Below are 12657 nucleotides of genomic sequence, written 5' to 3' on the forward strand. Positions count from 1 at the left end.
TATCTGAATGCAAGTTTAAGAAGAGGTGGTCTTTGAACACAGTGAGCCGTGGGAAACTTTCTTTACCTTTGCAAGACGAAACAAAGTTATCTGCATCCGTCATCTGGGGGTCGTTCTTGTGCCTATTTTTATTTTGTTTAAGCTATGTTGTATTGTTGGGGCCTTTACACCTGTGACATTGCTGTGAAGGTTGTAAGTGGAAACATTGGCAGGTGCAGATAGAAGAGTTAGACCTAAGCCCCCCTCATGAGCCGTCAGGATGGCCGAGTGGTCTAAGGCGCCAGACTCAAGAGAGCTTGATCTTCAGTGTAGCTGAGCCTTCTGGTCTCCTCATGGAGGCGTGGGTTCAAATCCCACTTCTGACAGGTCCCTTTTACACCCGTAAATCTTCCTGTTTTTTGCAGTGCGTTCCCGGCAAACACCACAATCTTTGCAGGAACCTGTAGCATGTGAAGAGAAATCCACCAACAATCAGGCTGGGCCCTCAATCACAATTCCATGGATTTCTGGAAATGACACCTCAGGCACACCTTCCATTAAATTTGCACTCCATCACAGTAACTGCCTTGCTGGGTTTCTAACTAAGCAGTTGATCCCATCATTTGTTGTGAGGCTCTCCTGCCACCTTTTGGGCAGAGAAGGCACTGTCCCTGCAAAAACACAGGCAGACATGTTCAACAGGGCTTCCTGGTTATGTGGGAGGAGCAGAATGCCATTGGTTCCCCCCTTGCAAATTCTAATTTACATAAGGAAGACAGAGAGGTAGCTGGGAGTAGGCACTGCACACGGGCATTGCACTCTCTCTTATGATTTGCAGCCAATTCTAGATTGAGGCAGGAGGAAAGGAGGTGACTCGCCCAACAATGGCTATACTGAGAAGTCAGCCACTCTGGGTCTCCCAGGTTAGTGTTTCAGGCCTGTGAGCCACTCATATAAATCTCGCCTGATCGAGCCTGAGCGAGCGCTGAGCGAGCGCGTTTGAATCCAAATATCAAACCCCTCTTTCTCAGGCGCAGGAAATGGTGGGCCCTTCATTGCTTCTGGTGTGGAAGTCTATGGGGCAAGGGTCCAGGACTTGCAGAGGAGAACAATTGCCAGAAAGTGCTTGCTGTTCTCATCTGTGCCTTTTTTCTGCTCACTGGCTGATAGGAGATTGGCTGCCCCCTTTCTTGCTAGAGTGAAAAAACAACAACTTGAGAGAAAACATGACGTTGTGAGGCTCACTTAGAGGGAGACTAGCCAAATAGCCCTGCTTTTTTTCTGAAAGACGCTTCAGAAATTGTTCAAAATGTCTCCTGGCCACTCAGGCTCGTTGGTCTAGGGGTATGATTCTCGCTTCGGGTGCGAGAGGTCCTGGGTTCAAATCCCGGACGAGCCCATGCTGTGGACATTTTCAGGATGCTTGTAATATAGGAGCATTTCTTCTTTTCAATGCTATAAGACGCTGTGTATGTCGAGAAAGTTCCTTACCCTGCACGCTATTTTCCACTTGTGGCGGGATAAAGGAGTGCAGGACTTCTTTGCAACTGCTTTTCTGGGCCAGACCAGCATGGTAGGAACATTACATGCATAGTGTTTTTCTAGTGTAATTTCAGGATATGGTTTCAAAATCGCCTCTTGGAATAAAAGTGGTCCTCATTCCTGTCTTCCAAAGAAATAGAGACCGGGTAAGGAGAGCCCAACTTTGAGCTTCAAGGACATTGGCCCTTAGTCTGTGCATTCCAGCCCAATACATGCCAACAAGATTCCTGAGGTAGTGTCTGTTTCTGTAGTGTAGTGGTTATCACGTTCGCCTTACACGCGAAAGGTCCCTGGTTCGAGACCGGGCAGAAACAGCGGTTTGCTGTTTTTAACAGTGTTTGCCTTTACTGGCTGACTTTATAGGAAAGCTGAGATAATAGAGGCTGTCTATCCCTCACCAACCTGACGTAGTGTGCTCCAGGGATCTCAGTGACAGCTCGAAAAGAGAAGTGACGATAGCTTGCGCCATTCGCTTGCTCGCCCTTTGCTCTGAAGGGTGGGCCTACTTCATGAAAGCAAGGAATGAGAGCAGAAATGCTTTTCTTGTCCTCACCGCAAGCAGACACTTAGAGAAAACAAACTGTCTGAAGGACAGAGGCTTTTTAATTTCTTGTTTGATGACGGCCATGGAAAAGACAGCAATCATATTGCAGAAGAGAGCAACATGTGCAGTTGCTTGCTTTGGGTGAAGCATTCACCGACTAGCTGCCACTAACCCCTGGAGCCATGTCAGAGGTGACTCTTGCGTGGCTCGTTGGTCTAGGGGTATGATTCTCGCTTAGGGTGCGAGAGGTCCCGGGTTCAAATCCCGGACGAGCCCTTTTTAGAGCTAAACATACAAATCGTACTAAAAATGCACTATGCCCGACTATTTCTAGTAATACTCGGCGCATTGTTGCGCAACATATTCCTAACCTCAGAAGAAAAATGGATCACCGTGCTTTTTCTGCCTACCTGCTTAGTCTCAGTGTGTCCCAGGTGATGCTTTCCCAAGCTGTACTCGCAGACATTTAGGCATCAGATATTTGTCTGTCGATGCCTGCACAAGTAAATTTTGAATACGTCTAATTGCAAGCATGTTGGATGATATCTCTGAGGTTTTCACACTTGTTCTGCACATTCTGAGCCGCTGCTGATACAGCAGAATAGAAGTAGGGTGAAGCCTTGAGAGGAACTTTGCTTTAACAGGAGCAAGCAGCAAGGTCGTTTCTGTAGTGTAGTGGTCATCATGTTCGCCTAACACGCGAAAGGTCCCCGGTTCGAGACCGGGCAGAAACACTGAGCGTTGGCTGCTTTTATGTGCACACTCTAAAACCTTATTATCTGAATGCAAGTTTAAGAAGAGGTGGTCTTTGAACACAGTGAGCCGTGGGAAACTTTCTTTACCTTTGCAAGACGAAACAAAGTTATCTGCATCCGTCATCTGGGGGTCGTTCTTGTGCCTATTTTTATTTTGTTTAAGCTATGTTGTATTGTTGGGGCCTTTACACCTGTGACATTGCTGTGAAGGTTGTAAGTGGAAACATTGGCAGGTGCAGATAGAAGAGTTAGACCTAAGCCCCCCTCATGAGCTGTCAGGATGGGCGAGTGGTCTAAGGCGCCAGACTCAAGAGAGCTTGATCTTCAGTGTAGCTGAGCCTTCTGGTCTCCTCATGGAGGCGTGGGTTCAAATCCCACTTCTGACAGGTCCCTTTTACACCCGTAAATCTTCCTGTTTTTTGCAGTGCGTTCCCGGCAAACACCACAATCTTTGCAGGAACCTGTAGCATGTGAAGAGAAATCCACCAACAATCAGGCTGGGCCCTCAATCACAATTCCATGGATTTCTGGAAATGACACCTCAGGCACACCTTCCATTAAATTTGCACTCCATCACAGTAACTGCCTTGCTGGGTTTCTAACTAAGCAGTTGATCCCATCATTTGTTGTGAGGCTCTCCTGCCACCTTTTGGGCAGAGAAGGCACTGTCCCTGCAAAAACACAGGCAGACATGTTCAACAGGGCTTCCTGGTTATGTGGGAGGAGCAGAATGCCATTGGTCCCCCCTTGCAAATTCTAATTTACATAAGGAAGACAGAGAGGTAGCTGGGAGTAGGCACTGCACACGGGCATTGCACTCTCTCTTATGATTTGCAGCCAATTCTAGATTGAGGCAGGAGGAAAGGAGGTGACTCGCCCAACAATGGCTATACTGAGAAGTCAGCCACTCTGGGTCTCCCAGGTGAGTGTTTCAGGCCTGTGAGCCACTCATATAAATCTCGCCTGATCGAGCCTAATCGAGCGCTGAGCGAGCGCGTTTGAATCCAAATATCAAACCCCTCTTTCTCAGGCGCAGGAAATGGTGGGCCCTTCATTGCTTCTGGTGTGGAAGTCTATGGGGCAAGGGTCCAGGACTTGCAGAGGAGAACAATTGCCAGAAAGTGCTTGCTGTTCTCATCTGTGCCTTTTTTCTGCTCACTGGCTGATAGGAGATTGACTGCCCCCTTTCTTGCTAGAGTGAAAAAACAACAACTTGAGAGAAAACATGACGTTGTGAGGCTCACTTAGAGGGAGACTAGCCAAATAGCCCTGCTTTTTTTCTGAAAGACGCTTCAGAAATTGTTCAAAATGTCTCCTGGCCACTCAGGCTCGTTGGTCTAGGGGTATGATTCTCGCTTCGGGTGCGAGAGGTCCCGGGTTCAAATCCCGGACGAGCCCATGCTGTGGACATTTTCAGGATGCTTGTAATATAGGAGCATTTCTTCTTTTCAATGCTATAAGACGCTGTGTATGTCGAGAAAGTTCCTTACCCTGCACGCTATTTTCCACTTGTGGCGGGATAAAGGAGTGCAGGACTTCTTTGCAACTGCTTTTCTGGGCCAGACCAGCATGGTAGGAACATTACATGCATAGTGTTTTTCTAGTGTAATTTCAGGATATGGTTTCAAAATCGCCTCTTGGAATAAAAGTGGTCCTCATTCCTGTCTTCCAAAAAAATAGAGACCGGGTAAGGAGAGCCCAACTTTGAGCTTCAAGGACATTGGCCCTTAGTCTGTGCATTCCAGCCCAATACATGCCAACAAGATTCCTGAGTTAGTGTCTGTTTCTGTAGTGTAGTGGTTATCACGTTCGCCTTACACGCGAAAGGTCCCTGGTTCGAGACCGGGCAGAAACAGCGGTTTGCTGTTTTTAACAGTGTTTGCCTTTACTGGCTGACTTTATAGGAAAGCTGAGATAATAGAGGCTGTCTATCCCTCACCAACCTGACGTAGTGTGCTCCAGGGATCTCAGTGACAGCTCGAAAAGAGAAGTGACGATAGCTTGCGCCATTCGCTTGCTCGCCCTTTGCTCTGAAGGGTGGGCCTACTTCATGAAAGCAAGGAATGAGAGCAGAAATGCTTTTCTTGTCCTCACCGCAAGCAGACACTTAGAGAAAACAAACTGTCTGAAGGACAGAGGCTTTTTAATTTCTTGTTTGATGACGGCCATGGAAAAGACAGCAATCATATTGCAGAAGAGAGCAACATGTGCAGTTGCTTGCTTTGGGTGAAGCATTCACCGACTAGCTGCCACTAACCCCTGGAGCCATGTCAGTGGTGACTCTTGCGTGGCTCGTTGGTCTAGGGGTATGATTCTCGCTTAGGGTGCGAGAGGTCCCGGGTTCAAATCCCAGACGAGCCCTTTTTAGAGCTAAACATACAAATCGTACTAAAAATGCACTATGCCCGACTATTTCTAGTAATACTCGGTGCATTGTTGCGCAACATATTCCTAACCTCAGAAGAAAAATGGATCACCGTGCTTTTTCTGCCTACCTGCTTAGTCTCAGTGTGTCCCAGGTGATGCTTTCCCAAGCTGTACTCGCAGACATTTAGGCATCAGATATTTGTCTGTCGATGCCTGCACAAGTAAATTTTGAATACGTCTAATTGCAAGCATGTTGGATGATATCTCTGAGGTTTTCACACTTGTTCTGCACATTCTGAGCCGCTGCTGATACAGCAGAATAGAAGTAGGGTGAAGCCTTGAGAGGAACTTTGCTTTAACAGTAGCAAGCAACAAGGTCGTTTCTGTAGTGTAGTGGTCATCACGTTCGCCTAACACGCGAAAGGTTCCCGGTTCGAGACCGGGCAGAAACACTGAGCGTTGGCTGCTTTTATGTGCACACTCTAAAACCTTATTATCTGAATGCAAGTTTAAGAAGAGGTGGTCTTTGAACACAGTGAGCCGTGGGAAACTTTCTTTACCTTTGCAAGACGAAACAAAGTTATCTGCATCCGTCATCTGGGGGTCGTTCTTGTGCCTATTTTTATTTTGTTTAAGCTATGTTGTATTGTTGGGGCCTTTACACCTGTGACATTGCTGTGAAGGTTGTAAGTGGAAACATTGGCAGGTGCAGATAGAAGAGTTAGACCTAAGCCCCCCTCATGAGCCGTCAGGATGGCCGAGAGGTCTAAGGCGCCAGACTCAAGAGAGCTTGATCTTCAGTGTAGCTGAGCCTTCTGGTCTCCTCATGGAGGCGTGGGTTCAAATCCCACTTCTGACAGGTCCCTTTTACACCCGTAAATCTTCCTGTTTTTTGCAGTGCGTTCCCGGCAAACACCACAATCTTTGCAGGAACCTGTAGCATGTGAAGAGAAATCCACCAACAATCAGGCTGGGCCCTCAATCACAATTCCATGGATTTCTGGAAATGACACCTCAGGCACACCTTCCATTAAATTTGCACTCCATCACAGTAACTGCCTTGCTGGGTTTCTAACTAAGCAGTTGATCCCATCATTTGTTGTGAGGCTCTCCTGCCACCTTTTGGGCAGAGAAGGCACTGTCCCTGCAAAAACACAGGCAGACATGTTCAACAGGGCTTCCTGGTTTTGTGGGAGGAGCAGAATGCCATTGGTCCCCCCTTGCAAATTCTAATTTACATAAGGAAGACAGAGAGGTAGCTGGGAGTAGGCACTGCACACGGGCATTGCACTCTCTCTTATGATTTGCAGCCAATTCTAGATTGAGGCAGGAGGAAAGGAGGTGACTCGCCCAACAATGGCTATACTGAGAAGTCAGCCACTCTGGGTTTCCCAGGTGAGTGTTTCAGGCCTGTGAGCCACTCATATAAATCTCGCCTGATCGAGCCTGAGCGAGCGCGTTTGAATCCAAATATCAAACCCCTCTTTCTCAGGCGCAGGAAATGGTGGGCCCTTCATTGCTTCTGGTGTGGAAGTCTATGGGGCAAGGGTCCAGGACTTGCAGAGGAGAACAATTGCCAGAAAGTGCTTGCTGTTCTCATCTGTGCCTTTTTTCTGCTCACTGGCTGATAGGAGATTGGCTGCCCCCTTTCTTGCTAGAGTGAAAAAACAACAACTTGAGAGAAAACATGACGTTGTGAGGCTCACTTAGAGGGAGACTAGCCAAATAGCCCTGCTTTTTTTCTGAAAGACGCTTCAGAAATTGTTCAAAATGTCTCCTGGCCACTCAGGCTCGTTGGTCTAGGGGTATGATTCTCGCTTCGGGTGCGAGAGGTCCCGGGTTCAAATCCCGGACGAGCCCATGCTGTGGACATTTTCAGGATGCTTGTAATATAGGAGCATTTCTTCTTTTCAATGCTATAAGACGCTGTGTATGTCGAGAAAGTTCCTTACCCTGCACGCTATTTTCCACTTGTGGCGGGATAAAGGAGTGCAGGACTTCTTTGCAACTGCTTTTCTGGGCCAGACCAGCATGGTAGGAACATTACATGCATAGTGTTTTTCTAGTGTAATTTCAGGATATGGTTTCAAAATCGCCTCTTGGAATAAAAGTGGTCCTCATTCCTGTCTTCCAAAGAAATAGAGACCGGGTAAGGAGAGCCCAACTTTGAGCTTCAAGGACATTGGCCCTTAGTCTGTGCATTCCAGCCCAATACATGCCAACAAGATTCCTGAGTTAGTGTCTGTTTCTGTAGTGTAGTGGTTTTCACGTTCGCCTTACACGCGAAAGGTCCTTGGTTCGAGACCGGGCAAAAACAGCGGTTTGCTTTTTTTAACAGTGTTTGCCTTTACTGGCTGACTTTATAGGAAAGCTGAGATAATAGAGGCTGTCTATCCCTCACCAACCTGACGTAGTGTGCTCCAGGGATCTCAGTGACAGCTCGAAAAGAGAAGTGACGATAGCTTGCGCCATTCGCTTGCTCGCCCTTTGCTCTGAAGGGTGGGCCTACTTCATGAAAGCAAGGAATGAGAGCAGAAATGCTTTTCTTGTCCTCACCGCAAGCAGACACTTAGAGAAAACAAACTGTCTGAAGGACAGAGGCTTTTTAATTTCTTGTTTGATGACGGCCATGGAAAACACAGCAATCATATTGCAGAAGAGAGCAACATGTGCAGTTGCTTGCTTTGGGTGAAGCATTCACCGACTAGCTGCCACTAACCCCTGGAGCCATGTCAGAGGTGACTCTTGCGTGGCTCGTTGGTCTAGGAGTATGATTCTCGCTTAGGGTGCGAGAGGTCCCGGGTTCAAATCCCGGACGAGCCCTTTTTAGAGCTAAACATACAAATCGTACTAAAAATGCACTATGCCCGACTATTTCTAGTAATACTCGGTGCATTGTTGCGCAACATATTCCTAACCTCAGAAGAAAAATGGATCACCGTGCTTTTTCTGCCTACCTGCTTAGTCTCAGTGTGTCCCAGGTGATGCTTTCCCAAGCTGTACTCGCAGACATTTAGGCATCAGATATTTGCCTGTCGATGCCTGCACAAGTAAATTTTGAATACGTCTAATTGCAAGCATGTTGGATGATATCTCTGAGGTTTTCACACTTGTTCTGCACATTCTGAGCCGCTGCTGATACAGCAGAATAGAAGTAGGGTGAAGCCTTGAGAGGAACTTTGCTTTAACAGTAGCAAGCAGCAAGGTCGTTTCTGTAGTGTAGTGGTCATCACGTTCGCCTAACACGCGAAAGGTCCCCGGTTCGAGACCGGGCAGAAACACTGAGCGTTGGCTGCTTTTATGTGCACACTCTAAAACCTTATTATCTGAATGCAAGTTTAAGAAGAGGTGGTCTTTGAACACAGTGAGCCGTGGGAAACTTTCTTTACCTTTGCAAGACGAAACAAAGTTATCTGCATCCGTCATCTGGGGGTCGTTCTTGTGCCTATTTTTATTTTGTTTAAGCTATGTTGTATTGTTGGGGCCTTTACACCTGTGACATTGCTGTGAAGGTTGTAAGTGGAAACATTGGCAGGTGCAGATAGAAGAGTTAGACCTAAGCCCCCCTCATGAGCTGTCAGGATGGGCGAGTGGTCTAAGGCGCCAGACTCAAGAGAGCTTGATCTTCAGTGTAGCTGAGCCTTCTGGTCTCCTCATGGAGGCGTGGGTTCAAATCCCACTTCTGACAGGTCCCTTTTACACCCGTAAATCTTCCTGTTTTTTGCAGTGCGTTCCCGGCAAACACCACAATCTTTGCAGGAACCTGTAGCATGTGAAGAGAAATCCACCAACAATCAGGCTGGGCCCTCAATCACAATTCCATGGATTTCTGGAAATGACACCTCAGGCACACCTTCCATTAAATTTGCACTCCATCACAGTAACTGCCTTGCTGGGTTTCTAACTAAGCAGTTGATCCCATCATTTGTTGTGAGGCTCTCCTGCCACCTTTTGGGCAGAGAAGGCACTGTCCCTGCAAAAACACAGGCAGACATGTTCAACAGGGCTTCCTGGTTATGTGGGAGGAGCAGAATGCCATTGGTCCCCCCTTGCAAATTCTAATTTACATAAGGAAGACAGAGAGGTAGCTGGGAGTAGGCACTGCACACGGGCATTGCACTCTCTCTTATGATTTGCAGCCAATTCTAGATTGAGGCAGGAGGAAAGGAGGTGACTCGCCCAACAATGGCTATACTGAGAAGTCAGCCACTCTGGGTCTCCCAGGTGAGTGTTTCAGGCCTGTGAGCCACTCATATAAATCTCGCCTGATCGAGCCTAATCGAGCGCTGAGCGAGCGCGTTTGAATCCAAATATCAAACCCCTCTTTCTCAGGCGCAGGAAATGGTGGGCCCTTCATTGCTTCTGGTGTGGAAGTCTATGGGGCAAGGGTCCAGGACTTGCAGAGGAGAACAATTGCCAGAAAGTGCTTGCTGTTCTCATCTGTGCCTTTTTTCTGCTCACTGGCTGATAGGAGATTGACTGCCCCCTTTCTTGCTAGAGTGAAAAAACAACAACTTGAGAGAAAACATGACGTTGTGATGCTCACTTAGAGGGAGACTAGCCAAATAGCCCTGCTTTTTTTCTGAAAGACGCTTCAGAAATTGTTCAAAATGTCTCCTGGCCACTCAGGCTCGTTGGTCTAGGGGTATGATTCTCGCTTCGGGTGCGAGAGGTCCCGGGTTCAAATCCCGGACGAGCCCATGCTGTGGACATTTTCAGGATGCTTGTAATATAGGAGCATTTCTTCTTTTCAATGCTATAAGACGCTGTGTATGTCGAGAAAGTTCCTTACCCTGCACGCTATTTTCCACTTGTGGCGGGATAAAGGAGTGCAGGACTTCTTTGCAACTGCTTTTCTGGGCCAGACCAGCATGGTAGGAACATTACATGCATAGTGTTTTTCTAGTGTAATTTCAGGATATGGTTTCAAAATCGCCTCTTGGAATAAAAGTGGTCCTCATTCCTGTCTTCCAAAGAAATAGAGACCGGGTAAGGAGAGCCCAACTTTGAGCTTCAAGGACATTGGCCCTTAGTCTGTGCATTCCAGCCCAATACATGCCAACAAGATTCCTGAGGTAGTGTCTGTTTCTGTAGTGTAGTGGTTTTCACGTTCGCCTTACACGCGAAAGGTCCTTGGTTCGAGACCGGGCAGAAACAGCGGTTTGCTGTTTTTAACAGTGTTTGCCTTTACTGGCTGACTTTATAGGAAAGCTGAGATAATAGAGGCTGTCTATCCCTCACCAACCTGACGTAGTGTGCTCCAGGGATCTCAGTGACAGCTCGAAAAGAGAAGTGACGATAGCTTGCGCCATTCGCTTGCTCGCCCTTTGCTCTGAAGGGTGGGCCTACTTTCATGAAAGCAAGGAATGAGAGCAGAAATGCTTTTCTTGTCCTCACCGCAAGCAGACACTTAGAGAAAACAAACTGTCTGAAGGACAGAGGCTTTTTAATTTCTTGTTTGATGACGGCCATGGAAAAGACAGCAATCATATTGCAGAAGAGATCAACATGTGCAGTTGCTTGCTTTGGGTGAAGCATTCACCGACTAGCTGCCACTAACCCCTGGAGCCATGTCAGAGGTGACTCTTGCGTGGCTCGTTGGTCTAGGGGTATGATTCTCGCTTAGGGTGCGAGAGGTCCCGGGTTCAAATCCCGGACGAGCCCTTTTTAGAGCTAAACATACAAATCGTACTAAAAATGCACTATGCCTGACTATTTCTAGTAATACTCGGTGCATTGTTGCGCAACATATTCCTAACCTCAGAAGAAAAATGGATCATCGTGCTTTTTCTGCCTACCTGCTTAGTCTCAGTGTGTCCCAGGTGATGCTTTCCCAAGCTGTACTCGCAGACATTTAGGCATCAGATATTTGTCTGTCGATGCCTGCACAAGTAAATTTTGAATACGTCTAATTGCAAGCATGTTGGATGATATCTCTGAGGTTTTCACACTTGTTCTGCACATTCTGAGCCGCTGCTGATACAGCAGAATAGAAGTAGGGTGAAGCCTTGAGAGGAACTTTGCTTTAACAGTAGCAAGCAGCAAGGTCGTTTCTGTAGTGTAGTGGTCATCACGTTCGCCTAACACGCGAAAGGTCCCCGGTTCGAGACCGGGCAGAAACACTGAGCGTTGGCTGCTTTTATGTGCACACTCTAAAACCTTATTATCTGAATGCAAGTTTAAGAAGAGGTGGTCTTTGAACACAGTGAGCCGTGGGAAACTTTCTTTACCTTTGCAAGACGAAACAAAGTTATCTGCATCCGTCATCTGGGGGTCGTTCTTGTGCCTATTTTTATTTTGTTTAAGCTATGTTGTATTGTTGGGGCCTTTACACCTGTGACATTGCTGTGAAGGTTGTAAGTGGAAACATTGGCAGGTGCAGATAGAAGAGTTAGACCTAAGCCCCCCTCATGAGCCGTCAGGATGGCCGAGTGGTCTAAGGCGGCAGACTCAAGAGAGCTTGATCTTCAGTGTAGCTGAGCCTTCTGGTCTCCTCATGGAGGCGTGGGTTCAAATCCCACTTCTGACAGGTCCCTTTTACACCCGTAAATCTTCCTGTTTTTTGCAGTGCGTTCCCGGCAAACACCACAATCTTTGCAGGAACCTGTAGCATGTGAAGAGAAATCCACCAACAATCAGGCTGGGCCCTCAATCACAATTCCATGGATTTCTGGAAATGACACCTCAGGCACACCTTCCATTAAATTTGCACTCCATCACAGTAACTGCCTTGCTGGGTTTCTAACTAAGCAGTTGATCCCATCATTTGTTGTGAGGCTCTCCTGCCACCTTTTGGGCAGAGAAGGCACTGTCCCTGCAAAAACACAGGCAGACATGTTCAACAGGGCTTCCTGGTTATGTGGGAGGAGCAGAATGCCATTGGTTCCCCCCTTGCAAATTCTAATTTACATAAGGAAGACAGAGAGGTAGCTGGGAGTAGGCACTGCACACGGGCATTGCACTCTCTCTTATGATTTGCAGCCAATTCTAGATTGAGGCAGGAGGAAAGGAGGTGACTCGCCCAACAATGGCTATACTGAGAAGTCAGCCACTCTGTGTCTCCCAGGTTAGTGTTTCAGGCCTGTGAGCCACTCATATAAATCTCGCCTGATCGAGCCTGATCGAGCGCTGAGCGAGCGCGTTTGAATCCAAATATCAAACCCCTCTTTCTCAGGCGCAGGAAATGGTGGGCCCTTCATTGCTTCTGGTGTGGAAGTCTATGGGGCAAGGGTCCAGGACTTGCAGAGGAGAACAATTGCCAGAAAGTGCTTGCTGTTCTCATCTGTGCCTTTTTTCTGCTCACTGGCTGATAGGAGATTGGCTGCCCCCTTTCTTGCTAGAGTGAAAAAACAACAACTTGAGAGAAAACATGACGTTGTGAGGCTCACTTAGAGGGAGACTAGCCAAATAGCCCTGCTTTTTTTCTGAAAGACGCTTCAGAAATTGTTCAAAATGTCTCCTGGCCACTCA

The 12657-nt window shown here is 47.4% G+C and overlaps 21 non-coding genes across 21 annotated transcripts; all 21 read left to right on the forward strand.

The window, feature by feature from the left end:
• Positions 1 to 253: 253 nt before the first annotated feature.
• Positions 254 to 365, forward strand: TRNAL-CAA (transfer RNA leucine (anticodon CAA)). The gene is made up of 2 exons: positions 254 to 291; positions 320 to 365. It is a non-coding gene; the product is annotated as a tRNA-Leu (tRNA).
• Positions 366 to 1306: 941 nt separating this feature from the next.
• Positions 1307 to 1378, forward strand: TRNAP-CGG (transfer RNA proline (anticodon CGG)). Its single transcript has one exon. It is a non-coding gene; the product is annotated as a tRNA-Pro (tRNA).
• A 384-nt stretch (positions 1379 to 1762) lies between these two features.
• Positions 1763 to 1835, forward strand: TRNAV-UAC (transfer RNA valine (anticodon UAC)). Its single transcript has one exon. It is a non-coding gene; the product is annotated as a tRNA-Val (tRNA).
• A 434-nt stretch (positions 1836 to 2269) lies between these two features.
• Positions 2270 to 2341, forward strand: TRNAP-AGG (transfer RNA proline (anticodon AGG)). Its single transcript has one exon. It is a non-coding gene; the product is annotated as a tRNA-Pro (tRNA).
• A 385-nt stretch (positions 2342 to 2726) lies between these two features.
• TRNAV-AAC (transfer RNA valine (anticodon AAC)) lies at positions 2727 to 2799 on the forward strand. The gene has a single exon. It is a non-coding gene; the product is annotated as a tRNA-Val (tRNA).
• Positions 2800 to 3094: 295 nt separating this feature from the next.
• On the forward strand, positions 3095 to 3206 carry TRNAL-CAA (transfer RNA leucine (anticodon CAA)). Its single transcript has 2 exons — positions 3095 to 3132; positions 3161 to 3206. It is a non-coding gene; the product is annotated as a tRNA-Leu (tRNA).
• Positions 3207 to 4146: 940 nt separating this feature from the next.
• Positions 4147 to 4218, forward strand: TRNAP-CGG (transfer RNA proline (anticodon CGG)). The gene has a single exon. It is a non-coding gene; the product is annotated as a tRNA-Pro (tRNA).
• Positions 4219 to 4602: 384 nt separating this feature from the next.
• Positions 4603 to 4675, forward strand: TRNAV-UAC (transfer RNA valine (anticodon UAC)). Its single transcript has one exon. It is a non-coding gene; the product is annotated as a tRNA-Val (tRNA).
• A 434-nt stretch (positions 4676 to 5109) lies between these two features.
• TRNAP-AGG (transfer RNA proline (anticodon AGG)) lies at positions 5110 to 5181 on the forward strand. Its single transcript has one exon. It is a non-coding gene; the product is annotated as a tRNA-Pro (tRNA).
• Positions 5182 to 5566: 385 nt separating this feature from the next.
• Positions 5567 to 5639, forward strand: TRNAV-AAC (transfer RNA valine (anticodon AAC)). Its single transcript has one exon. It is a non-coding gene; the product is annotated as a tRNA-Val (tRNA).
• A 295-nt stretch (positions 5640 to 5934) lies between these two features.
• On the forward strand, positions 5935 to 6046 carry TRNAL-CAA (transfer RNA leucine (anticodon CAA)). The gene is made up of 2 exons: positions 5935 to 5972; positions 6001 to 6046. It is a non-coding gene; the product is annotated as a tRNA-Leu (tRNA).
• Positions 6047 to 6975: 929 nt separating this feature from the next.
• On the forward strand, positions 6976 to 7047 carry TRNAP-CGG (transfer RNA proline (anticodon CGG)). The gene has a single exon. It is a non-coding gene; the product is annotated as a tRNA-Pro (tRNA).
• A 384-nt stretch (positions 7048 to 7431) lies between these two features.
• Positions 7432 to 7504, forward strand: TRNAV-UAC (transfer RNA valine (anticodon UAC)). The gene has a single exon. It is a non-coding gene; the product is annotated as a tRNA-Val (tRNA).
• Positions 7505 to 7938: 434 nt separating this feature from the next.
• On the forward strand, positions 7939 to 8010 carry TRNAP-AGG (transfer RNA proline (anticodon AGG)). Its single transcript has one exon. It is a non-coding gene; the product is annotated as a tRNA-Pro (tRNA).
• Positions 8011 to 8395: 385 nt separating this feature from the next.
• Positions 8396 to 8468, forward strand: TRNAV-AAC (transfer RNA valine (anticodon AAC)). Its single transcript has one exon. It is a non-coding gene; the product is annotated as a tRNA-Val (tRNA).
• Positions 8469 to 8763: 295 nt separating this feature from the next.
• On the forward strand, positions 8764 to 8875 carry TRNAL-CAA (transfer RNA leucine (anticodon CAA)). Its single transcript has 2 exons — positions 8764 to 8801; positions 8830 to 8875. It is a non-coding gene; the product is annotated as a tRNA-Leu (tRNA).
• Positions 8876 to 9815: 940 nt separating this feature from the next.
• Positions 9816 to 9887, forward strand: TRNAP-CGG (transfer RNA proline (anticodon CGG)). The gene has a single exon. It is a non-coding gene; the product is annotated as a tRNA-Pro (tRNA).
• A 384-nt stretch (positions 9888 to 10271) lies between these two features.
• TRNAV-UAC (transfer RNA valine (anticodon UAC)) lies at positions 10272 to 10344 on the forward strand. The gene has a single exon. It is a non-coding gene; the product is annotated as a tRNA-Val (tRNA).
• A 435-nt stretch (positions 10345 to 10779) lies between these two features.
• TRNAP-AGG (transfer RNA proline (anticodon AGG)) lies at positions 10780 to 10851 on the forward strand. The gene has a single exon. It is a non-coding gene; the product is annotated as a tRNA-Pro (tRNA).
• A 385-nt stretch (positions 10852 to 11236) lies between these two features.
• On the forward strand, positions 11237 to 11309 carry TRNAV-AAC (transfer RNA valine (anticodon AAC)). Its single transcript has one exon. It is a non-coding gene; the product is annotated as a tRNA-Val (tRNA).
• Positions 11310 to 11604: 295 nt separating this feature from the next.
• Positions 11605 to 11716, forward strand: TRNAL-CAA (transfer RNA leucine (anticodon CAA)). The gene is made up of 2 exons: positions 11605 to 11642; positions 11671 to 11716. It is a non-coding gene; the product is annotated as a tRNA-Leu (tRNA).
• Positions 11717 to 12657: the final 941 nt, after the last annotated feature.

Source organism: Lissotriton helveticus, chromosome 10 (genome assembly GCF_964261635.1).
Source record: "Lissotriton helveticus chromosome 10, aLisHel1.1, whole genome shotgun sequence".
Classification (NCBI taxonomy): domain Eukaryota; kingdom Metazoa; phylum Chordata; class Amphibia; order Caudata; family Salamandridae; genus Lissotriton; species Lissotriton helveticus.